Source organism: Cynara cardunculus, assembly GCF_001531365.2.
Source record: "Cynara cardunculus var. scolymus isolate 2C chromosome LG 8, CcrdV1, whole genome shotgun sequence".
Taxonomy (NCBI): domain Eukaryota; kingdom Viridiplantae; phylum Streptophyta; class Magnoliopsida; order Asterales; family Asteraceae; genus Cynara; species Cynara cardunculus.
The window spans coordinates 15,413,641-15,414,292 of NC_037535.1; positions in this window are offsets into that span (position 1 = coordinate 15,413,641).

Genomic DNA, 652 nt, shown 5'->3' on the forward strand with positions numbered 1-652 from the left:
ATATAATGTAGTCTTTTTTTAAAGGAAGTGGATCCTAGAAATATAATCTAGTTTTTTTTTAAGGAAGTGGATCATAGAAATCTAGTCTTTTTAAAGAAGTGGTGGAACTTAGACATATAATCTAGTCTTTTTATAGGAAGTGGAACTTAGAAATAATTTTATCTAGTCATGTGCCAATTCTTTATTAAACATGCAATAATCTTCACGATGCATTAAGGAATTTGTTTTCTATCTTATGCAAGACAAACATCTATGGATCAACCAAGCTTGTATATGTGGAGCGATAAATAACACTATATGATTTCTCTTTATTGCCTGAAAAATTAGGCCTTGGTTTAAAAAATTTGATGTCAACCAAACTTAACAATTTTTGAAATGTTAATGATATTCTTGTAGCTTAGAGCATTAGCACAACTGCTTCTATTCTGTTGTAAAATGTGTAATAGATGTGCCTATCGATTTTAATTTTTTAAATCTTACATGACATATAAGTTAAGAGATCACCTGGTAAATTTATGTTATTTCTCCTTTTGCTATATAAGCAAACGTGAGTTTCTGCGTTTTTGTATGGGTTTGAATTAAAGTACGATTTATTCACTAGCAAGAATGTACRAGTGCCAATCTTGATCCGACCTGTCTACTGTTGATGTTA